We start from the raw sequence: 10,409 nt of genomic DNA on the forward strand, positions 1-10,409 counted from the left end.
CTCAACGTCACTCATCATTAGGGAAATGCAAATCAAAACTTCTTGAGTTATCACCTCCCACCTGTCAGAATGGCCAAAATAAAGAACCCAAGAAACAGCAAGTGTTGGCGAGGATGTGGAGAAAAAGAACCCTCGTGCACTGTTGGTGGGACAGAAAACTGATGCGGTCACTGCAGAAAACAGTATGGAGTTTCCTCAAAAATTTAAAAATAGAGCTACTCTATGATCTAGTAATCATACTACTGGGTATTTACCCAAAAAATACAAACACTAATTCAAAGAGATACCTGCACCCCTATGTTTATAGCAGCATTATCAACAATAGCCAGATTAAGAAAGCAGCCCAAGTGCCCATGAATAGATGAATGGGTAAAGAAGAGGCAGTATATACAGATACATAATGAATACTATTCAGCCGTAAAAGGAATAAAATAGCTAAGTGAATAACGTGACGCTAAGTGAAATAAGTGAAATAAGCCAGAGAAGAAAAATACCCTTTGATTTCACTCCTATGTGGAATTTAAGAAACAAAACAAGTGAGCAGTTCAGGGAAGGAAAAAAGAGAGAGAGAGAAACCAAGAAACACACTCTGAACTATAGAGAACACACTGCTGGTTACCAGAGGGGAGGTGGGTGGGGGATGGGGAATTAAGAGTATGAAATAGGTGAAGGGGATTAAGGGGATTAAGAGCGCACTTAAGTGCGCACATGATGAGCACTGGGTGCCGTACAGAAGTGTTCAGTCACTATATCGTATGCCTGAAACTAACAAAATATTGTATGTTAACTATATCAGAATTAAAACTTCAAAACTGGGGCGCCTGGGTGGCTCAGTTGGTTAAGCGGCTGCCTTCGGCTCAGGTCATGATTCCAGGGTCCTCTCCCTCTGCCTGCTGCTCTGCTTACTTGTGCTCTCTCTCTACCTCTCTGTCAAATAAATAAATAAAATCTTCAAAAAAAAAAAAGAAAAGAAATAGTCAAAACTAATTTTAAAAAGACATAAAGGTCTGTGAACTCAAACACAAAAAGATGAAAAGGATTTTAGGTGGATCAACCATTTTTTGATTGTAAGAAAATGCTACTCAATTATATCTTGGCGTTTCAAGGCACCCCCCTAAAAAAAAGTTTTCCATATGGGGTAAATTCACTTCTCTGTCCCCATGACAGCTTCAGCTTTGTGGTGTAAGGTGAGTTTTGAAGAAATGGGGTGATATGCTGAATTTGCTTCAAAGGGCGAATGGTGAAAAGCCAAGGCTGGGGGTGGTGGGCAGCCCACCCAGACTCAGGGTCCCATATTTATTGAGCACCTGAGTGCTGGACCCTCTATGAGGTCCCAGGAACACTGCGCTACAGAGGTAGCTGACTTAGGTCTCTAAGGAAATGAAGACTGGACCTAGGAGCCAAACTTACATATTGACAGACTGCAGCTGCCGCGGAAGAGCAGGTTTCTGCAGAGCTGGGGAGGCTGCCCTGTCCCAGGAGGCATTTTTCCGGCTCTAGTATTCTATGGAGCAAGGAGCCAATTCATTAATGAAAGTGCGATCACAAAAAAATTTCAGAACCTGTTATGTGCCCGTCACAGGCTTGACAAGGCAAAAATGTTCCCTGCTTTATGTTACATTAAATTGTCAAAGTCGGAGAATAAAATGAAAGACACACAAAGTGTACACAAACAGGTATAAAGGGAAACAAGAAAGAGGAAATAAATATGCTCGTGGGGAGTGGAGACCTTACTTCGTAGGAGGGTTACATAACATAACAGCTTTTCTGAGGGGGAGACATTTCAGCTGAGAAGTGAGACCCACACGACGAGAAAGAGCTGACCTTGCCAAAAGCAGAGAACGTGTTACTGGCATAACAGAGAGCGTGGGCAAAGGGCCTGCGACAGGAAGACCTGTTCCAAGAACTGAAAGAAGCTCGGTGTGGCTGCAGTGTGGCGAACAATCGAGAGAAGGCGCTTAAATCTTGCCTCACAGAGTACGGTGAGGGTCCCTATTCCGGGTCCAAGGAGAAGGGTAGGCGAGTACGCGGATTCGGCTGCCCAGGACCACCCTAGAGCCAGGACAGGATGGAAACCTCGAGCAAAGACGAAGGCCTGCTGGGGGCGCTCAAGTCCGCCCTCCACCCGCACCCCTAACCCCCAGCCTTCCGCGGGTCCGCTGTGGGGCTTCCTCCGCGGTTCGCCCTCCAGTCCTTGTCCGGACACGGGAGCCCGAGCTCTGGCTAGCCCCGGGCTCCAAGCCGATGCCTGGGTGGAAAACGCCTTCCTCCCACCCCTGGGCTCCCGCCTACCCCGCAGGCTGGTTGTCCGCCCCAGCACCCGAGGTCTGAAGCGCGGTCAGCAGTCACGCCTTCAGTCCCCGCGGTCCGTGCGGTCCTGGTGGCCCTGGAGGCCGTGCCCTTGCTCCGCCCCAGAACCCCATCCACGGCTTTCCTCGGGGTCACCCTGAAGCGAGGGATCACCCCAGCCAACACACAGACACACACACACACACACACACACACACACACACACACACACACACACAGAGGATTTGGGCCCCGAGACTGGAGCCATCACTGCTTGCAGAGAGTGGAGAGCGGGGTCCCAGGCTGGAAAAAGCGCCCAGCGCCGGGTTTTCCTCCTGTACGTCCGCAGCCATCTGTTGACCAGGGCTGGCCTACCTGCCCCACCTCCTTTGCTTTGACTGAGTACGAGGTCTTGCTGAGACCCACGGCAGACGGAAAACGGGAGAAGGCAGCCCAAAAAATGCTGGGTAAAGCTCAGCGCGCGCACCCACTAACTGCTGGGTTCGGGCGCCAGCACCCATGAATAAACACGAGGGCGCACGTCCTTGGGATGCACAGAATCTTCTGGAATCTCAGCGCCCCTACGGGGAGAACCTCGGAGTTGCCAGGTACCTTCAGAGGCGGATTCCCTTGAAGATCCAGCTCCCCGGCGGCAGGTCGGGGCTCAGCGCGGGGCGCAGATGACTGCACTTCGGAGTACATCCCCTGAGGCGCTGTGCACGTACGCACAGGTGCGAGCAGCAGCCCGGACTAGCGTGGTCCACGTTGGCCACCACGAGAAAAAGCGGAGTCGCAGAGTGTGTGCGGACACCGCCTCGAGTCTCCGCGGCGAAACCTGGCAACTCTGCAGCCATGTCCGCCCTCCGGGGGCTCCCAGCAACTGGTGGCGCCGCGCGTCCCTTCGCCGAGCTTTCCACGTCAGGAGAAAGGCTGTCGACCGTGCCGTCCTTCCTACCTGTTCCTTTATCCAGGTCTGAGCACCCGGTTTTCCTCCCGCGCCCAGGATTGTATCTACTCCGAGGGGATGCAGCTGTGCAGCTCCTCATTCTCCGTAGGGCGCAGGTTACCGCTGGCTCTGGATGCGCTAAGCCTGGAGGCTCCCCGGAGCAGTGTCCCTCTGGCCCCTGTTCTGCGGGCTTATTACTTCCTCAGAGTTAGATGCAAGAGCTCTGGGGCGGGGGGGGGGGAAGGGGGGCGAGAGTGAAGGAGTGATGGGAGCAGCCTGTGGGGGAAGGCAGCACCCTTAGCAGAGGTCAAGGTTCTATGCGCGTGGATCTCTGCAACCCGTTACTAGCTGTGTGGCCTGAGTTGGGCAGGTTACGGATGCTCAGCAGGACATGAGATGCTGGACGAGAAGTGCTTAGAACAGTACAGCTCCAGATGAGCGTTCGACGTCCGTTAGCTAGGACTGCAATGGTCGTTATTACAGTCTGAATTCATTGGAAGAACCAGATGCATTTACAGACAATTGACTCAACCTAAGTACCCATATTTCCAGTGTCCTATGCTAGGTTACAAAGGAAAAGAGACCGCTAAGAACAAAAAGTGAAAATCTATTCCTTCCCATGTTAACTCCACCGGAAAATGCACCATTTTCGAAATCTTGTCTAACTTCCCACCCGCAGACCGTTACATTCTATATTTCTCTGATTCCAAAACTTCTTTTTTTTCCATTTAAAAGATCAAAATTCCGTTAGCCAATTTATAGTACATCATTAGTTTCAGATGTAGTGTTCGTTAGTTTATCCATTTAGTATAACGCCCGGTGCTCATCACGTCACATGCCCTCCTTTATGGCCATCACGCAGTTACCCCATCCCCCCACCTCCCCTGCAACAACCCTCAGTTTGTTTCCTAGAGTTGAGTCTCCTGGTTTGTCTCCCTCTCTGATGACTTCCCAGTCACTTTTGATTCCACATGAGTTTTAGAATCAGCTCCTCAATGTCTATTTTTTATTTTTTTATTTTTTAATATTTTTTAAAGTTTTTATTTATGTATTTGACAGATAGAGATCGCAAGTAGGTAGAGAAGCAGGCAAGCCGGTGTTTGGAAGGAAGCTCCCTGCTGAGCAGAGCCCAAAGTGGGGCTCAATTCCAGGACCCTGAGATCATGACCTGAACTGAAGTCTGAGGCTTAACCCACTGAGCCACCCAGGCGCCCCAATATCTATTTTTTTTTAAAGGCTGGTGGGACAGCAGTTCTGCTATAATGCTTGTTTTGAAAACTTGAATTTGTTCCAACACAATTGATATGGTAGGGAATAATTTGAACATAACTTAGGTGCAATTTCTTGTGCAAGAAGCGCTAAAGGAATGCCGACAGCTGCATGCTAACTGGGAATAAGGCTTTGAAGGAGCTCCAATTTGCTGGTGTTCACCATGTTTTTCACTGTTGGTTTTTAAGACTACGCAGAGTAGAGACAGGGGATGGGAACAAGGCAAGTTAAAATCCCACAAAGCTCACGGCTCTTATCAAGAGTCGGCTGTTTTTTCTTTACTAAACACTCCCTGAGTTGCTGCAAAAAAAACCTCCCTGGGCTGATTAATTTCCAGAATTATGAAAAAGTTGCTTCTGATAATTTTTGCCAGTTTTTCATTGCTCTAATGGAAGAGAGAATTTTCAGAGGTCCTTAGAGCACCATTCTCATTGACGTCACTTCACTTCCTCCCCTCATGTCAACTTTCCTTCCCCCTTTCCTTTTTTTCCTCTGTCACACGCTTTACTGCAGGATTCCCCATCCTGATCACACCTGGTTACCCTCTTACTCCAAGCCTGCATATAATTTTACTGGAGAAATTTTATGGAGGAAATTTATGGAGAATTTTACTGGAGAAAACCATATAACCTTACTCAATGGGCATTCCACAAAAGCAGACAGTCTTACTACAATTAATACTTCCCACTTTTGAAGAGGAGAGAAATGGGTATTGAGTGTTGATTTTTCAATTCCAATGCAGTATCACAGACTATATATATCTCATTTCCTGCCCTTAGATGCTGATGAGATTAACTGTTTCATGCTCTGTTGAATCTTTCTTCACACTCTTGCCAATTATTTCAGTTTGTTTGCATTCTTTGATTAATGATCAGTAATAATCTTTTCAGGTTGAAAGTTTCCTTTTTAGGAAATTGCTTGCTAATGTCCTAAATCCTTTAATAAGTTGCTTGTTTATGTCTATTTTCCATCAAGGTTTTTTTTTTTTTTCCCAAGATTTTAGTTTTAACTGGGGGTGCATGGGTGACTCAGTTGGCTAAGGGTTTAACTCTTGGTTTCAGCTCAGGTCATGGTCTCATGGGTCATGGGATGGAGTCACACATCTGGCTCCACACTCAGCTGGGAGTCCGCTTCAAGATTCCCTCTGCCTCTTTCCCTACTCGTTCTCTCTGTCTCTCTAAAATAAATAAATAAATGAATATTTTTTTAAAAAGATTTTATTTTTAAGTAATCTCTATACCCAACATGGGACTCCAACTCACAACCCTGAGATGAAGAGTCACATCTTCTGCAGACTGAGACAGCCAGCCATCTCAAGGTATGCAGTCCTTTTCTTGATGTCATATATGTTGCAGATCAACAAGTTTGTGTGTGTGTGTGTGTGTGTGTGTGTGTGTGTGTGTGTGTTTTACTTTGGAACCAAAAGCAAATACTATTGGCCAGAATTGCTGTTTTTTAATGACGTTTAAACAACTCAACTCATAATGTCCTATACCTCTCCGTATCCCAATGAGCTAAAAACATTCCTCATACAAAACATGAAGGAGGCTCAAAATTTACTGTGGGTGATGACTGAAATGATACAGAAATATCTTAGAGCAAAAGTTTCCTAATTCCCAAAGTCTGCTTTCTAGAGAAGCCAGCCTGGCAAATGCTTGACCTAGTCTTGTAGAATTTAAGAGCCAGAAGCAATTTTAGGTGATGATATATTTCATTCTGGGCAGTTTAAGGAAACTTAAGATAATTTAAGAAATTTAAGGGGCACCTGGGTGGCTTAGTCAGTGAAGCATCCAACTCTTGATTTCAGCTCAGGTCACAATCTCAGGGTTATGAGATTGAGCCCCATGTTGGGCTCTATCGTGAGCATGGAGCCTGCTTGAGATTCACTCTCTCCCTCTCCCTCTGTCCCTCCCCTTACCACTCTCACATGCCCTCTCTGTTTCTCTTAAAAAAAAAAAAAAAAGGAGGGGGGGGCGCCTGGATAGCTCAGTTGTTAAGCATCTGCCTTCCACTTGGGTCATGATCCTGGGGGCCTGGGATTGGGCCCAGCATCAGGCCCGCACATCTGCTCCCTGCATCAGGCTCCCTGCTCCGCAGGAAGCCTACTTCTCCCTCTCCCCCTGCCCCTGCTTGTGTTGTTCTCATTCACTCTCTCTCTCTCTCTCTCTCTGTCAAATAAATAAATAAATAAATAAGATGTGGATGGGGTAAATGTAGATACTTGAGGCTGAAGCATTAAATTTGAGATCAACTAATTAAATACTACTTGTATGCTTGGTAGGCTACTGCCTAAGAAAAGTTAGGAATTCTTACACATACACACATAGATATTTGATTACCATTTTAAACAAAATGGAAGAGGGGCACCTGGGTGGCTCAGTGGGTTAAAGCCTCTGCCTTCAGCTCAGGTCATGATCCCAGGGTCTTGGGATTGAGCCCCACATCGGACTCTCTGCTCGGCAGGGAGCCTGCTTCCTCCTCTCTCTCTCTCTGCCTACTTGTGATCTCTGTCTGTCAAAATAAATAAATAAAATCTTTAAAAAAAATGGAAGAATAAACCATAACACTTTTACAAAATTTGGGGTGCCTGGGTGGCTCAGTGGGTTAAGCCTCTGCCTTTGGCTCAGGTCATGATCCTGAGGTCCTGGGATAGAGCCCCGTATCGGGCTCTCTGCTCAGCAGGGAGCCTGCTTCCTCCTCTCTCTCTGCCTGCTTCTCTGCCTATTTGTGATCTCTATCAAATAAATAAATAAAATCTTTAAAAAAATACTTTTACAAAAGTTATCTATGAGGGAGAAGGGAGTAGCATGGAGGGTATAGTAAAAAACAAACAGACTTCTTTGAATATACCTTGTTGTGTAGATATGACTTTGGACTCATGTATTTTACATAATCAAGAAAGAAAAGTAAAAATTATTCTCTAAGAGCAACAGTGAAATAAAACAAATGAATTCAACTGTAGATTGAACTGGTGGTATAACCACTCAGAGGAACTATTCTAAGTGTCTTTAAAACAAGTAATTTGGGTGTATATCCCCAGTGGGATGTAGCCCAAGGACAAACATCTGCCAAAAAAATATTTTTAGCTGTTTTTAGTAATCATATCAGTACTGGTATTGAAATTATGTTTGAGAAGCTACTGTGTGAATAGTGTCAGTTAAAGCAAATAAGTAATCATATTGGTGTTGTCAAAAGCTGGGATTTGGAGCGTGAGAGAAAGGAGATTGTAAGAAGATACAAAATTAATGGGGTCAGTAAAAACAATGAATTTCTGAATCCATGGTTGGAGTTATCAGTAAGCACTCGATGTATTTTATGTTACTGAAAAGGCTTGGAAGTGATGACCAGTCAGTCCAGCAGCAATGAACACTTCAAGAGCCCAGATTGTGGTTTTATAAATACTTTTTTCTGCTAAAAGTGGTTACAGCTCCTTTGAGAAATGACTAATGCCAGATCTGGGGCAGAAGATGTTCAAAATTTTCCTGGAACATCTTGTCATGCCAGAAAGCAGAGAAGCTATCAAGTACTAGGGTTGTATCAAAAGATCTCAGAAACTAATTTGAATTGGCTCCTACAGGTCAAAGATGGGACATTTTAATATCAATAAGGGTAATGTTTGCAGTGGAATCAAACACATAAAATAGGCTTAAGCTCATACATTCATAACACTTTTTAAAATACCTCACCAATCACCTTTAGAGAATGCTAGTACAATAACTCATTGATTTAAACACTGGTAAACAGTGGACAGAAGCATTAATTCTGCCTTTCCAATATAAAATGCAGCTCAGATTCATCAAATCACAGTGAGAGGAAATTCCTATTTGTAAACATATTCTAGCTAAAAAATGAACAAATAATGTTAGACTGAGAATATCACCATTCTGCAATACTAATGAATTAATGGAGCTGGGCAATGATCATCAATAACTACTAACATCACAGAAAAACAACTAGTATCATGTGTTTCTTGATGAAACACACCACCACCATCAATGATGTGACCTTACTAAGATAAGGAATAATAATAACCTGAATCTGATCAAGCCTCTCATCTTAAATTCTTATTTTCAAGAAATACAGGGAGACAAAGGAATGGTTAAATTATAGTAATGGGATGGAACCAGCAAAACTGTCCCTACAGGACAAAAGACCCAGTTCTTCAATTTTAAAAAATCGTAAGATTAGGGGGAAAAAAAAAACATGGAAGAAGAAACTATAAAGATAGAATTAAAAGACAAAATATTTGTTCCACATAACTATATTTGTGTAATAAATCACTCCAAAACATTGTGTCTTAGCAATAACAACATTTCATTTGTTCTTAGATTGGTAATAAGGGAAGGGCTCAGCAGGACAGTTTATCTCTATCTCTGCTTCATTCAGTCAGCTGGGATGGCTTGAAGATTGGAGGCTGGAATCAACACATGTCTAACTGTTGATACTGGCTGTCAGTGGGATCTCCACTAGGACCAGGGCCAAAATACCCACACACAACTCTCAGTGAGCCTGCTTGGATTGTCCACAGATCAGTGGCTTGGGTTCCAAAAGCACGAGTCCTAGAGATTGAGAAAACCTGGATGAATAAATTCTATATTCATCCATCGGTGAAGAAACACAGGGACTCAAGATAAATCCATCTGTAAGCTCTCTCCACTTGCTCCACGAACTTGCTTGCAATCCTCCTCGATTATGAGACCTGTAGACAGAGGCCCCGCCTCCTAGCCTAAGAATTACAATCTATGGGAAAGCTACTATTTACCTTCCCGGCAGGAACCCACTAGTCTTGCCAGACAGGCTTTGAGATCTGAAGCCCAACCCCATGAGGCTGATCACTTCTGCATGCCCTGTAAGAACAGTCTTCATGGAATACAAGAAAGTTTGCATTGTATTTGCCCAAATCCTTGTGCTAAACCGAGCACAGACAGAGCCCCATTCAGGACCAATGTGTGATATGTGTATAAAGTGTTGACAATCAGGGATACCAAAACTCTGGGATCCAAAGTTTTATTGGGGGTCAGTCACATAGGTATGCAGTGCCTGTGTAACTGACCTTAACCACTCAGTCTCTGGCCCCCAGAGGTCAAACATGTCTCAAAATCTTTGGCATGCAAAGCCTCTTTATCAAGCAGGATACTCCAAGGGCTCAGAGTTCATTTCCCAGGAACCAGTCAAGGGCTGGTCCCAAAGACCTTTCAGTTGTACACAGTTTGAGCAAGCAAGTCCTGCTGAGTTAACCATTTACTCATACTCATCTAACACATATTACATGTCACTTCTTATTTTTTTAAGATTTTATTTATTTATTTGAGAGAGAGATGGAATCAGAGAGAGACAGAGAGAGAGCGAGAGAGGAGGAGTTCTGGGGGGAGGGAGAGGGAGAAGCAGACTCTCCGTGAAGCAGGGAGCCGAACACGGGGCTCCATACCAGAACCCTGAGATTATGACCTGAGCCAAAGGCAGGTGCTTAAACCACTGAGCCACCCAGGTGTCCCATGTTACCTTTTATTCTTAACTACATTTTTACCATTTAAGTTGAGTCTCCCCAGTTAGGGTGGAGGGTACCATAAGAACAACAACTGTCATACCTTTTAGAACCTTGGTGGCTTGATTATATATTAGCAGATGCCCAATAAATAATCATATTCTACAATCATGCCATTGACCCTTGCTCAGGTTGCTCTCTGCCTGGGATACCCTTCTAGCTCCCTTCTACCTATTATCACTACTCCTAGCCATCCATCAATACCCAAACCAGTTTGTAGTTCCTTGTGAGATCTTTCCCAACTGTTCTGGCCCACATTAAGGTTATTCTTCCCTAAATTCTTGACATATTTACTGTTCATATAATCTATGTGACTTTTTATTATATTCAACCTTGAAATGTTGCTTAACTTTCATAGGA

Source organism: Martes martes, assembly GCF_963455335.1.
Source record: "Martes martes genome assembly, chromosome: 2".
Taxonomy (NCBI): Eukaryota; Metazoa; Chordata; class Mammalia; order Carnivora; family Mustelidae; genus Martes; species Martes martes.